Here is a 15,020-nt window from a genome sequence, read left to right as displayed (position 1 = left end):
GGCACTATCACTGCTTGCTGTCAGGGAGGCTGCCAGACAATTTTCCATGCACACTCTGGGCTGGGGGGCAGTCAACCACCAGTACACACAGCAGAACCTAAACCCATACCATTATTGCTAAGCAGCAAGACAGGGGCCCATTGCACTCCCACGGGGCCTTTTTAAATGCAATCCATAACCCGGATTTGCCAGGAACCCTTCTTACTCCTCCTACTTGCATGTGACACTGGGCTTAGGATCTGCATAGGAAACACACACACAAGCACACACCTACCTTTGTTGCCTGCAGATGCCTCCTTGGCTGTCCCCAAACGGTATCAAACCAACACCCACGGGAAGCTGTAAGCATAGAGGACATGCCTGCACCCCATTGGACTTACCTGTGTGGGTTAAACCCGGGTTATTTGACAACCTATGGCGGTGATGGTTCTGCTCAGGCAGAGCAGTGCTGATGCTCCTCATAAAGCTGTCGCTGCTGTGAAGGTTCTAGGTGACATCACAAATCCCTATGGTTACATACACAACAAAGCTGGGTTGTTGTTGTTTACACTCTGCAAGGCCTGTGGAAGTGAGTGACATCATAGCACTGTAGTTCTGAGGGTTCTAGATGGATGCAACAATCTCCTGTTGCTTCTATGAAGGCCATAATAGACGACATCACCAAACAGCTCCATAGTCACATACACAGCAAAGGAGAGATGTTGTTTACACCTAGTGATGTCAGTGGTATTGAGTGACATCACAGCACAGTGCTAAGGCTCCTGGGCCTGGACACAGCAGCGGCTGCAATATCTCAACGGAGAATACGTTTATATATATGTGTGTGTGTGCGCGTATATATATATATATATATATATATATATATATATATTTCTCCGCCGAAATCACTTTTAAACCCATTTCCACCTTTTTTTCCCTTCTCTTCCTCTTACTTTTTTTTCACGTTTTTTTACGTTTTTCTCCTTTTCGCCTCTTTTCTGGGCGTATTATTCTTCTTTTTCTTCTTTTTTTTCGTCTAATGCATACCCCATCAGTGCAGCAATGCTTATTCAATACCGCCAGCAGATGGAGACACTGGGGGATAATTTTCTAAGGATTTATACTGATTTTTCCTGTCTGAATTTGTCGCACAGAAAGTTGCAGGCCAAATATGTGTGACATTTCTGCGACTTTAGCTTCTAGAGCATTTTTACAACATTATACATAGGTGCTGAATACATAAAAAGCGACTGTTCAGCGACAGACAAGTCGCATCGGCTGAAAGTAGGCCAGAATGTCAGTCCATGTTGGAGCAGGTTTAGATACAGTCTAAAGCATAGATCTCAAAGTCTGTGCACAGAATTTAGCAAGGGCCTCGCACCTTCTGATGCATCAGGTAGGTGCACAATAGCATAGCCTAACCCTCTGTACTTTGGTCTATATTGATGCGGGACATAGACAGCCAGCTGATGACCAATCCATTAGTTGTCAGGGAGGCTGCCAGACAATTTTCCATGCACACTCTGGGCTGGGGGGCAGTCAACCACCAGTACACACAGCAGAACCTAAACCCATACCATTATTGCTAAGCAGCAAGACAGGGGCCCATTGCACTCCCACGGGGCCTTTTTAAATGCAATCCATAACCCGGATTTGCCAGGAACCCTTCTTACTCCTCCTACTTGCATGTGACACTGGGCTTAGGATCTGCATAGGAAACACACACACAAGCACACACCTACCTTTGTTGCCTGCAGATGCCTCCTTGGCTGTCCCCAAACGGTATCAAACCAACACCCACGGGAAGCTGTAAGCATAGAGGACATGCCTGCACCCCATTGGACTTACCTGTGTGGGTTAAACCCGGGTTATTTGACAACCTATGGCGGTGATGGTTCTGCTCAGGCAGAGCAGTGCTGATGCTCCTCATAAAGCTGTCGCTGCTGTGAAGGTTCTAGGTGACATCACAAATCCCTATGGTTACATACACAACAAAGCTGGGTTGTTGTTGTTTACACTCTGCAAGGCCTGTGGAAGTGAGTGACATCATAGCACTGTAGTTCTGAGGGTTCTAGATGGATGCAACAATCTCCTGTTGCTTCTATGAAGGCCATAATAGACGACATCACCAAACAGCTCCATAGTCACATACACAGCAAAGGAGAGATGTTGTTTACACCTAGTGATGTCAGTGGTATTGAGTGACATCACAGCACAGTGCTAAGGCTCCTGGGCCTGGACACAGCAGCGGCTGCAATATCTCAACGGAGAATACGTTTATATATATGTGTGTGTGTGCGCGTATATATATATATATATATATATATATATATATATATATATATATATATATATTTCTCCGCCGAAATCACTTTTAAACCCATTTCCACCTTTTTTTCCCTTCTCTTCCTCTTACTTTTTTTTCACGTTTTTTTACGTTTTTCTCCTTTTCGCCTCTTTTCTGGGCGTATTATTCTTCTTTTTCTTCTTTTTTTTCGTCTAATGCATACCCCATCAGTGCAGCAATGCTTATTCAATACCGCCAGCAGATGGAGACACTGGGGGATAATTTTCTAAGGATTTATACTGATTTTTCCTGTCTGAATTTGTCGCACAGAAAGTTGCAGGCCAAATATGTGTGACATTTCTGCGACTTTAGCTTCTAGAGCATTTTTACAACATTATACATAGGTGCTGAATACATAAAAAGCGACTGTTCAGCGACAGACAAGTCGCATTGGCTGAAAGTAGGCCAGAATGTCAGTCCATGTTGGAGCAGGTTTAGATACAGTCTAAAGCATAGATCTCAAAGTCTGTGCACAGAATTTAGCAAGGGCCTCGCACCTTCTGATGCATCAGGTAGGTGCACAATAGCATAGCCTAACCCTCTGTACTTTGGTCTATATTGATGCGGGACATAGACAGCCAGCTGATGACCAATCCATTAGTGCAATGGATGGCTGGAAGCATTTGTCTTTGCCTTTGCAATACCACAGAAGCAATGCATGGTCAATGTACAGCAATGACACACCTGTGTGAACAGCCAGGAGACCCCCCCCCCCCCCATGTTATGTTACATAGTTACATAGTTAGTACGGTCGAAAAAAGACATATGTCCATCAAGTTCAACCAGGGAATTAAGGGGTAGGGGTGTGGCGCGATATTGGGGAAGGGATGAGATTTTATATTTCTTCATAAGCATTAATCTTATTTTGTCAATTAGGAACATTCAGCACCCACCCGCTATCAAGGCAGCTGCCTATCATGTCATGCCCTACCTGCACAGGTGTGCTGGCTACTCAAATGATCCAATTAAGGAGGCCATTTAGTCAGCAGCAGCAGAAGTCCTGTGCCTGGACGCTCCAACAGCGGCCAGACACAAGCAGAAGCAGAAGCAGCACCACCTTTTGTTTTTTGGCTGCAGCAGCAGCAGCAGCAGCAGCAAGGCCCACAGGGCTGGCTAGCTGGCTAGCCAGCAAACAGGTAGCAATGAAAGTAGGAATCTTTCTTTTTAACCCTGTAAGGGGGTGGTGCACTGTACCCGAAGATACTGCCATATCGGGTCAATGCATAGGGCGACGGAAGCAAGCTTCGAAATCGGCCCCCGTTCTCAAAAATCCATTTAATATATGGTCCCCAGATAGGGGACGTATCAGATATTAAACTGATAAGAACAGATACTACACTTGATCTTAGCCAAAAGGCCGAGAAGCGATAACCGTGAAAGGGGCGGGCCCAACAAGGTCCCCTTCATGGGCACTATCACTGCTTGCTGTCAGGGAGGCTGCCAGACAATTTTCCATGCACACTCTGGGCTGGGGGGCAGTCAACCACCAGTACACACAGCAGAACCTAAACCCATACCATTATTGCTAAGCAGCAAGACAGGGGCCCATTGCACTCCCACGGGGCCTTTTTAAATGCAATCCATAACCCGGATTTGCCAGGAACCCTTCTTACTCCTCCTACTTGCATGTGACACTGGGCTTAGGATCTGCATAGGAAACACACACACAAGCACACACCTACCTTTGTTGCCTGCAGATGCCTCCTTGGCTGTCCCCAAACGGTATCAAACCAACACCCACGGGAAGCTGTAAGCATAGAGGACATGCCTGCACCCCATTGGACTTACCTGTGTGGGTTAAATCCGGGTTATTTGACAACCTATGGCGGTGATGGTTCTGCTCAGGCAGAGCAGTGCTGATGCTCCTCATAAAGCTGTCGCTGCTGTGAAGGTTCTAGGTGACATCACAAATCCCTATGGTTACATACACAACAAAGCTGGGTTGTTGTTGTTTACACTCTGCAAGGCCTGTGGAAGTGAGTGACATCATAGCACTGTAGTTCTGAGGGTTCTAGATGGATGCAACAATCTCCTGTTGCTTCTATGAAGGCCATAATAGACGACATCACCAAACAGCTCCATAGTCACATACACAGCAAAGGAGAGATGTTGTTTACACCTAGTGATGTCAGTGGTATTGAGTGACATCACAGCACAGTGCTAAGGCTCCTGGGCCTGGACACAGCAGCGGCTGCAATATCTCAACGGAGAATACGTTTATATATATGTGTGTGTGTGCGCGTATATATATATATATATATATATATATATATATATTTCTCCGCCGAAATCACTTTTAAACCCATTTCCACCTTTTTTTCCCTTCTCTTCCTCTTACTTTTTTTTCACGTTTTTTTACGTTTTTCTCCTTTTCGCCTCTTTTCTGGGCGTATTATTCTTCTTTTTCTTCTTTTTTTTCGTCTAATGCATACCCCATCAGTGCAGCAATGCTTATTCAATACCGCCAGCAGATGGAGACACTGGGGGATAATTTTCTAAGGATTTATACTGTTTTTTCCTGTCTGAATTTGTCGCACAGAAAGTTGCAGGCCAAATATGTGTGACATTTCTGCGACTTTAGCTTCTAGAGCATTTTTACAACATTATACATAGGTGCTGAATACATAAAAAGCGACTGTTCAGCGACAGACAAGTCGCATCGGCTGAAAGTAGGCCAGAATGTCAGTCCATGTTGGAGCAGGTTTAGATACAGTCTAAAGCATAGATCTCAAAGTCTGTGCACAGAATTTAGCAAGGGCCTCGCACCTTCTGATGCATCAGGTAGGTGCACAATAGCATAGCCTAACCCTCTGTACTTTGGTCTATATTGATGCGGGACATAGACAGCCAGCTGATGACCAATCCATTAGTGCAATGGATGGCTGGAAGCATTTGTCTTTGCCTTTGCAATACCACAGAAGCAATGCATGGTCAATGTACAGCAATGACACACCTGTGTGAACAGCCAGGAGACCCCCCCCCCCCCCCCCCATGTTATGTTACATAGTTACATAGTTAGTACGGTCGAAAAAAGACATATGTCCATCAAGTTCAACCAGGGAATTAAGGGGTAGGGGTGTGGCGCGATATTGGGGAAGGGATGAGATTTTATATTTCTTCATAAGCATTAATCTTATTTTGTCAATTAGGAACATTCAGCACCCACCCGCTATCAAGGCAGCTGCCTATCATGTCATGCCCTACCTGCACAGGTGTGCTGGCTACTCAAATGATCCAATTAAGGAGGCCATTTAGTCAGCAGCAGCAGAAGTCCTGTGCCTGGACGCTCCAACAGCGGCCAGACACAAGCAGAAGCAGAAGCAGCAGCAGCACCACCTTTTGTTTTTTGGCTGCAGCAGCAGCAGCAGCAAGGCCCACAGGGCTGGCTAGCTGGCTAGCCAGCAAGCAGGTAGCAATGAAAGTAGGAATCTTTCTTTTTAACCCTGTAAGGGGGTGGTGCACTGTACCCGAAGATACTGCCATATCGGGTCAATGCATAGGGCGACGGAAGCAAGCTTCGAAATCGGCCCCCGTTCTCAAAAATCCATTTAATATATGGTCCCCAGATAGGGGACGTATCAGATATTAAACTGATAAGAACAGATACTACACTTGATCTTAGCCAAAAGGCCGAGAAGCGATAACCGTGAAAGGGGCGGGCCCAACAAGGTCCCCTTCATGGGCACTATCACTGCTTGCTGTCAGGGAGGCTGCCAGACAATTTTCCATGCACACTCTGGGCTGGGGGGCAGTCAACCACCAGTACACACAGCAGAACCTAAACCCATACCATTATTGCTAAGCAGCAAGACAGGGGCCCATTGCACTCCCACGGGGCCTTTTTAAATGCAATCCATAACCCGGATTTGCCAGGAACCCTTCTTACTCCTCCTACTTGCATGTGACACTGGGCTTAGGATCTGCATAGGAAACACACACACAAGCACACACCTACCTTTGTTGCCTGCAGATGCCTCCTTGGCTGTCCCCAAACGGTATCAAACCAACACCCACGGGAAGCTGTAAGCATAGAGGACATGCCTGCACCCCATTGGACTTACCTGTGTGGGTTAAACCCGGGTTATTTGACAACCTTTGGCGGTGATGGTTCTGCTCAGGCAGAGCAGTGCTGATGCTCCTCATAAAGCTGTCGCTGCTGTGAAGGTTCTAGGTGACATCACAAATCCCTATGGTTACATACACAACAAAGCTGGGTTGTTGTTGTTTACACTCTGCAAGGCCTGTGGAAGTGAGTGACATCATAGCACTGTAGTTCTGAGGGTTCTAGATGGATGCAACAATCTCCTGTTGCTTCTATGAAGGCCATAATAGACGACATCACCAAACAGCTCCATAGTCACATACACAGCAAAGGAGAGATGTTGTTTACACCTAGTGATGTCAGTGGTATTGAGTGACATCACAGCACAGTGCTAAGGCTCCTGGGCCTGGACACAGCAGCGGCTGCAATATCTCAACGGAGAATACGTTTATATATATGTGTGTGTGTGCGCGTATATATATATATATATATATATATATATATATATATATATATATATATATTTCTCCGCCGAAATCACTTTTAAACCCATTTCCACCTTTTTTTCCCTTCTCTTCCTCTTACTTTTTTTTCACGTTTTTTTACGTTTTTCTCCTTTTCGCCTCTTTTCTGGGCGTATTATTCTTCTTTTTCTTCTTTTTTTTCGTCTAATGCATACCCCATCAGTGCAGCAATGCTTATTCAATACCGCCAGCAGATGGAGACACTGGGGGATAATTTTCTAAGGATTTATACTGATTTTTCCTGTCTGAATTTGTCGCACAGAAAGTTGCAGGCCAAATATGTGTGACATTTCTGCGACTTTAGCTTCTAGAGCATTTTTACAACATTATACATAGGTGCTGAATACATAAAAAGCGACTGTTCAGCGACAGACAAGTCGCATCGGCTGAAAGTAGGCCAGAATGTCAGTCCATGTTGGAGCAGGTTTAGATACAGTCTAAAGCATAGATCTCAAAGTCTGTGCACAGAATTTAGCAAGGGCCTCGCACCTTCTGATGCATCAGGTAGGTGCACAATAGCATAGCCTAACCCTCTGTACTTTGGTCTATATTGATGCGGGACATAGACAGCCAGCTGATGACCAATCCATTAGTGCAATGGATGGCTGGAAGCATTTGTCTTTGCCTTTGCAATACCACAGAAGCAATGCATGGTCAATGTACAGCAATGACACACCTGTGTGAACAGCCAGGAGACCCCCCCCCCCCCCCCCCCCCCATGTTATGTTACATAGTTACATAGTTAGTACGGTCGAAAAAAGACATATGTCCATCAAGTTCAACCAGGGAATTAAGGGGTAGGGGTGTGGCGCGATATTGGGGAAGGGATGAGATTTTATATTTCTTCATAAGCATTAATCTTATTTTGTCAATTAGGAACATTCAGCACCCACCCGCTATCAAGGCAGCTGCCTATCATGTCATGCCCTACCTGCACAGGTGTGCTGGCTACTCAAATGATCCAATTAAGGAGGCCATTTAGTCAGCAGCAGCAGAAGTCCTGTGCCTGGACGCTCCAACAGCGGCCAGACACAAGCAGAAGCAGAAGCAGCAGCAGCACCACCTTTTGTTTTTTGGCTGCAGCAGCAGCAGCAGCAAGGCCCACAGGGCTGGCTAGCTGGCTAGCCAGCAAGCAGGTAGCAATGAAAGTAGGAATCTTTCTTTTTAACCCTGTAAGGGGGTGGTGCACTGTACCCGAAGATACTGCCATATCGGGTCAATGCATAGGGCGACGGAAGCAAGCTTCGAAATCGGCCCCCGTTCTCAAAAATCCATTTAATATATGGTCCCCAGATAGGGGACGTATCAGATATTAAACTGATAAGAACAGATTTTAACTTGGCTACCCCTGAGGGGTATCTTTTTATTTAGAATTCATAACATTTTACAAAGTGCATTACGATTTATAAATATAATTTTTTTTCAATAAAAACAAATTTTGATAATAAAATCACATATAACAATAAAAGTTCACATAAATACAATCATAATACACTTAAAATGGGCACTTGGTGGCTTTACAAAAGGGCGTTCCATTCATTAAAATACCATTTTCTAGCTAATAAAGGATAATATTTCTTGTCTAATAAAAAGTACTGGTACATATCACTAAAACAAAGAACTAAAACATCATTCACAGATAAAATCTCATGTTTAAAAAGTAAAATGTTTCTGGCATTCCATAGAGCTGCTTTAACACAGTTTATGATCTTCCATGCCATTGTCTCCTGAGTCCGTATTGGGCATTCCAGACATCCATAAAAAACAGCTGCAGAGTTTAAGTCCTTTATTTCTGTTATCTTCTTCACCAGAGGGAGTATTTTAGTCCATATCCTTTTTGCATAAAAACAAGTCCAGAAAAGGTGGTACACGGTCTCGGGTTCCTGGCAGCCCTCCCTCGGGCATACTGCAGTGTTGGCCATCCTTCTTCGGTGCTGGAATGCCCGGCATGGAAGACACTCGTGTATGCAGCTCCAGGCCAGATCTTTCTGTGAATTAAAAAGATAAATCATATTTGCCATCTTCCATATTTTCCTGCATTTCTCTTCATTAAAATTATTCACAGGGGCAATAAAACCACTTTCTTTAATATATTTTAACATTTTTTTGCTATTAGTTACTTCATTAATACTTTTTCCGTTAAAGTTGTACAAGTTGAAAATTTTCTCTAAAATCTTGTATTGTTGGGGAAGATTAAAAGCATAAGGACAGCTTAAAACAGTTTTAAACCACCCATTCCTCCTCATAAAAAAACCTGTATTAAAACGGATAAAATATGACCAGTAACTATCCTTAAAAAGTGTGCTAACACACATGCTAAAAAACTTGGTAAAAAGGAACGCCCTGATGTCGGGGAAGTCCTTTCCACCCATACCTTTTGGCATCATGACGATCTCTCTTCTCAATTTTTCACTCTTGGAGCTCCATAAAAAGGTAAAACATGCTTTAATAATTTTATTTAAAATCATTTCGGGGGGTGGAAAGACCATGCCAAGATACAATAAAATGGGTAAAATCACCATCTTTGTAACTAAAACCTTCCCCTCCATCGTTAGCTTTCTCATGTTCCACATACAAATTTTTGTGTTTATTTTTTGAGCCACCAAGTCCCAGCTATTAAAACCATTGTTTGACTCACTGAAGGAGACCCCTAAAATCTGCACAGACTCAGACACAGGAATGGGTAAATCCCTTAAAAACAGTCCTCCTATATTTAAAACACTGCTTTTATTAAAATTTACCTTAAAACCGGAGGCACAACAAAAAAATTCAACTTGCTTTAGGGCTTTTTGAAGCGATGGGGTGTCCCTTCCAAGCACTGCCACATCGTCCATGTACCCCACTACTTTAGCCTCTAGTCCCCCTCCTCCCGGCAGGGGGACCCCTCTTATTTGCTTATCTCTCCTCAAGGTGCATAGTAGAGGCTCAAGCGCACATATGAAAAGTAGTGGGGACAAAGGACACCCCTGCTTCACTCCGGAATTTAAAATCACATCCTGTGTCTTAAAACCGTTAACTAAAATCTTGCTTGTGCAGTTTTTATAAAAGGCCTTAAGAGACAATAAAAAGCCTTCAGGTATACCCATTTTCTCTAAAACCTTAAAAAGATAAAAATGTGACACTCTGTCAAAAGCCTTCTCGAAGTCTAAGGATAAAATGGCTAGTTTTCCGTTTCTAGACTTTGTGTCACTAATCACATCTTTTAAAAGGTTAAGATTTTCCCATATGCTCCTCCCAGGCACCCCACAGACCTGATTTGAATGGATTATTTTCTCTATTACACTTTTTAATCTATTTGCGCACAGTTTTGCCATCACTTTGTAGTCACAGTTGAGGAGGGTGATTGGTCTCCAGTTCTTTAGATCTGACCGGTCTCCCTTTTTGAACAGCAGGGAGACATCACCCTTCCTCCATGAACCTGGGAGGGCTTTTGTTTTAAATACTTCTGTAAAAAGGGAAAAAAGGTCATCTTTTAAAACACCATAAAAAATGACATAAAACTCAATGGGTATACCGTCAGGACCAGGCACCTTACCGGATTTAAAACTCCTGATCGTCTCTAAAACCTCCTGTTCCGAGATCTCCCTCTGTAAAAGAGACTGGGACACAGGGTCTAAAACATTGGTAATCTCCTTCAATGAGTCATTCATAAAATCAATATCAATATTTTTTGTATTAAAAAGATCCGCATAAAATGAATGTACCCTTTTTAAAATACCCTGTACATCTTTTTCTCCTTGTATATTATCAATTAAAACATTTTTATCCGTTACTTTCTTAAAAAAGTACCTGGAGCAGGTCTCGTTCTCTTCAAGGTGCTTTATTTTGGATCTGAAAATTATCTCTTTTCCCTTCTGCTCCAGGCACTGTTTTATTTCTTTTTTTAAGTCAGTAATTTCTCTATAAACCTCTATACCATTGTCTCTGAATTTGTACAGGGTTTGCAGACGGGTATTTAGAAGGGAGTAAAACTCACGCTTCTCTTTAGCTCTAGAGATCCCTACTCTAATAAAAAACTCTTTTATTTTTATTTTCATTTTCTCCCACCATATACTGATGGGAGTGTTAGGATCTCTTACCCGTCTGCAGTCCTTGTAGAAGTTGATAAAATCGGATAAAACCTGCGGATCTTCTAAAAGGGATACATTCATCTTCCAGGCATTCCTCCCAGTCTTTTTTCTAAAATCACTCTTCACCTTAAAAGATAAAAGTTTGTGATCAGAAAAAACATTGGTTAAAACATCACACTTAAAAGGCAGTACTTGATAAGAACAGAAGATAAAATCGATCCTGGAGCTGCAGTTTGCGTTGCTCCAGGTCACACCGTCTCTTTCTGGTAAAATACTATTGCATTTCTTAAAAACATCAGTAAGTCTAAAATCAATAATCATATTTTTTAACATAGAAGATGTTTTATCATAGTTTCTACTTACTGAATTGGTAAAACGGTGCTCCCCCCTTAAAATACAATTAAAATCACCTGCTAAAATAAGAGGTTCAGAATCATTGATAAAAAGGGGTAAAATCTCTAACATCCGTGCTCTATCATTTTTATTGGGTGAACCATAAAAATTTAAAAACTGCCATTTAATACCATCAATAAAAGCTTTAACCAATAAAATTCTGCCTGGTAAAATCTCATGAATAAAATCAATAAAAGCATTTCCTTTAAAAAGTATGGCGACCCCTGCTGATCTGGATTCGTTAGATCCAGACCAGACTGATGGACCGTGTACCCAATCTTTTTTATACTTTTCATAATTTAAACTATGCGGGATGCCGCACTCCTGCAGGAAAACCACAGAAGCAGCAAAAATAGACAAGTAGTTAAAAAGGGCAACCCGTTTCGCTCGTGAACTTATACTTCTTACATTCATAGACAATCCGGACAACTCAGCCATTGGAGATGTAAAAAAAAGGGAGGCTCAGATAACAAACTAAAAACCAGATTGCGCACTGGAGCTCTCGTTACCCCCCACCTCTGACTCTACCGTACACATAGAGGAAGCCGGAGAGGAACCACCATCGCTCGAGCAGCCCCCCTCTTCCAAGACCACAGGTGTATAGACGGAGTACATTGGTAAGAACAGCTTCTGGGCTCCATTCTCTTTTTCGGCGTCCACCTCTTGCCCCTCCATAGGGGTCGGGTGCGTACTTAGGTCCGTTTCCGGGACCTCGGAGATGGTCACCCCTGAAACCTCCTCCTGGCTGGGAGGAGGAGGGGTATCCACCGCTGGGACCTGTGGAGGAGCTTCACTTGGAGCCCCCGTCACGACAGGAACTTCCATCTGCTCCTCCTGGACCACCTCCGAGTCCGGACGCCCTTTGGAGCCCCTTCGTCTTTTCACCTTTGCTACTCCGTCCGGGTTTTCACACTCAGGGGGACCCCGAGCAGGAGGACCTTCCGGGGTGGAATCGGGCACCTCTCGCTCTTCCACCTTCTCTGAGGTATCTGCCCGATCCCCTCTCGCATTTCTCTTCCCCGGCCTCCTCTCATTTGGGGTCCCCCTTTCCACCTGTGCCTCTTTCTCCTGGGGTTCTTTTGGGGGGGCCGTGGTCTCCATCTCACAGCTTACCTCTTCTTGTGGGGGGTGCTCCTCCTCTCTGGCTTTTCCCCAGGCTGGTCTCCGGACGTCTCTCTTGGGTTGCCCTTGCTGTTCTGTGGTTTTTTTTGGTCTGTGGGGACAGAAAGCATACACGTGACCAAAGTGACGGCAAAAATTACATCTCAAACCCTTATCACATTTTTCTGTTTCATGTTGCATGCTTCCACATTTCTTACAGGAACTTTCACAATTTTCCTTTATGTGCCCATAACGTTGGCACCTTCTGCAGAAGTTTGGCATTCCCGCAAAAAAGAGGTCGCCACACACATTGTTTAATTTAAAACGAGCAGGCGGTAATAGTATCCCCCCTGGGAGGGTGGGGTCTTTGTTGCACGTGACTTGATATCGCCATTTTGAGGTCCAGACACCACAGTCGTTCATGATTTTTCCTCTGAACTCCACCTTTTTAAAGTAGGCTGCCAGGAACCCATCGATCTCTCTCTGATTTACAAAAGGGGAGTACATCTTCACGACAATCAACTTGGTTTCATCTAGGACGTGCTCGACAATTTGGATACCCTTAAGCCTCGGATCATCCTGCTTTGGAATTTTCATTACTGCATCTAAGAATACGCCTTCCCCTATGAAAGTGCAGTCGTAGATCCTCCGCTTAGGGTAATCCTGGATGGCCAAAATCTCTCGCTTACGAACATTAAGAATCTTGTCGAGCACGTCCTCTATCACGAACCTCATGCCACGTGCATCCGCCGCATCACCTGTGAGAATGACCCGCACAGTGTGTTTAATCCGGGCATAAGCCGGTACCGAACCAGGATCTAGATCTTCATCCATGGTTCATTCGTGTTTTGGTCTGGTTCTCTCCGCTCCAACCAACCAGCCAATTCGCTCAAACCTCTCTCCACCCAAAGGCTTTGAGAGGCGATCGCAACCCGTTACCCTGGGACTAAGCCCTCTCCCCAATAGCAACAAATGGGTGAAGCCCAGGCAATAAACCTGGGCGATCCCACAAGGCCGAGGAGAGGGGTACCCGAGTACCTTCTGACCAGATCTCCTGTATTACTACACTTGATCTTAGCCAAAAGGCCGAGAAGCGATAACCGTGAAAGGGGCGGGCCCAACAAGGTCCCCTTCATGGGCACTATCACTGCTTGCTGTCAGGGAGGCTGCCAGACAATTTTCCATGCACACTCTGGGCTGGGGGGCAGTCAACCACCAGTACACACAGCAGAACCTAAACCCATACCATTATTGCTAAGCAGCAAGACAGGGGCCCATTGTACTCCCACGGGGCCTTTTTAAATGCAATCCATAACCCGGATTTGCCAGGAACCCTTCTTACTCCTCCTACTTGCATGTGACACTGGGCTTAGGATCTGCATAGGAAACACACACACAAGCACACACCTACCTTTGTTGCCTGCAGATGCCTCCTTGGCTGTCCCCAAACGGTATCAAACCAACACCCACGGGAAGCTGTAAGCATAGAGGACATGCCTGCACCCCATTGGACTTACCTGTGTGGGTTAAACCCGGGTTATTTGACAACCTATGGCGGTGATGGTTCTGCTCAGGCAGAGCAGTGCTGATGCTCCTCATAAAGCTGTCGCTGCTGTGAAGGTTCTAGGTGACATCACAAATCCCTATGGTTACATACACAACAAAGCTGGGTTGTTGTTGTTTACACTCTGCAAGGCCTGTGGAAGTGAGTGACATCATAGCACTGTAGTTCTGAGGGTTCTAGATGGATGCAACAATCTCCTGTTGCTTCTATGAAGGCCATAATAGACGACATCACCAAACAGCTCCATAGTCACATACACAGCAAAGGAGAGATGTTGTTTACACCTAGTGATGTCAGTGGTATTGAGTGACATCACAGCACAGTGCTAAGGCTCCTGGGCCTGGACACAGCAGCGGCTGCAATATCTCAACGGAGAATACGTTTATATATATGTGTGTGTGTGCGCGTATATATATATATATATATATATATATATATATATATATATATATTTCTCCGCCGAAATCACTTTTAAACCCATTTCCACCTTTTTTTCCCTTCTCTTCCTCTTACTTTTTTTTCACGTTTTTTTACGTTTTTCTCCTTTTCGCCTCTTTTCTGGGCGTATTATTCTTCCTTTTCTTCTTTTTTTTCGTCTAATGCATACCCCATCAGTGCAGCAATGCTTATTCAATACCGCCAGCAGATGGAGACACTGGGGGATAATTTTCTAAGGATTTATACTGATTTTTCCTGTCTGAATTTGTCGCACAGAAAGTTGCAGGCCAAATATGTGTGACATTTCTGCGACTTTAGCTTCTAGAGCATTTTTACAACATTATACATAGGTGCTGAATACATAAAAAGCGACTGTTCAGCGACAGACAAGTCGCATCGGCTGAAAGTAGGCCAGAATGTCAGTCCATGTTGGAGCAGGTTTAGATACAGTCTAAAGCATAGATCTCAAAGTCTGTGCACAGAATTTAGCAAGGGCCTCGCACCTTCTGATGCATCAGGTAGGTGCACAATAGCATAGCCTAACCCTCTGTACTTTGGTCTA

General features: G+C 44.3%; 2 non-coding genes and 1 pseudogene across 2 annotated transcripts; all 3 read right to left on the bottom strand.

Moving 5' to 3' along the window:
- Window positions 1-3,504: 3,504 nt before the first annotated feature.
- Window positions 3,505-3,695, bottom strand: LOC130301194 (U2 spliceosomal RNA). Its single transcript, XR_008851878.1, has one exon. It is a non-coding gene; the product is annotated as a U2 spliceosomal RNA (small nuclear RNA).
- A 2,082-nt stretch (window positions 3,696-5,777) lies between these two features.
- Window positions 5,778-5,968, bottom strand: LOC130301193 (U2 spliceosomal RNA). Its single transcript, XR_008851876.1, has one exon. It is a non-coding gene; the product is annotated as a U2 spliceosomal RNA (small nuclear RNA).
- A 2,102-nt stretch (window positions 5,969-8,070) lies between these two features.
- Window positions 8,071-8,251, bottom strand: LOC130301197 (U2 spliceosomal RNA; annotated as a pseudogene).
- Between the last annotated feature and the right edge of the window lie 6,769 nt (window positions 8,252-15,020).

This window comes from Hyla sarda, unplaced genomic scaffold (assembly GCF_029499605.1).
Source record: "Hyla sarda isolate aHylSar1 unplaced genomic scaffold, aHylSar1.hap1 scaffold_1113, whole genome shotgun sequence".
NCBI classification, from domain to species: Eukaryota; Metazoa; Chordata; class Amphibia; order Anura; family Hylidae; genus Hyla; species Hyla sarda.
This window is presented reverse-complemented; position numbering and strand designations above follow the sequence as displayed.